Here is a 350-nt window from a genome sequence, read left to right as displayed (position 1 = left end):
GGCATAGTCATTCCTTTCTTCAGCCCTTTGCATTGCTTCCAGAACTCTCTGAAGGGCTGGTTTTGTGGACAGGAATTCTTTCAGCTTATTTATGTCTTGGAAGATTTTTCTTTTCCCTTCGACTATAATAGACAGATTGGCTGAGTATAGTAATCTGGATTGGCATCTGTGATCATTTAAAACTAGGAATGCTTTGGACCAGGCTCTCTGGCTTTCATAGTTTGCATTGAAAATTCAGCTGTAATCCTAATGGGTTTTCCTCTATATGTGACTTGTTGTTTCAATTTTGCAGCTTTCAGTATTGTCTCTTTGTTTTATATGCTTAGTGTTTTTACTATAATGTACTGTGG

This window comes from Nannospalax galili, unplaced genomic scaffold (assembly GCF_000622305.1).
Source record: "Nannospalax galili isolate Female #2095 unplaced genomic scaffold, S.galili_v1.0 scaffold1669, whole genome shotgun sequence".
Classification (NCBI taxonomy): domain Eukaryota; kingdom Metazoa; phylum Chordata; class Mammalia; order Rodentia; family Spalacidae; genus Nannospalax; species Nannospalax galili.
Note: the sequence above shows the minus strand (reverse complement) of the source record.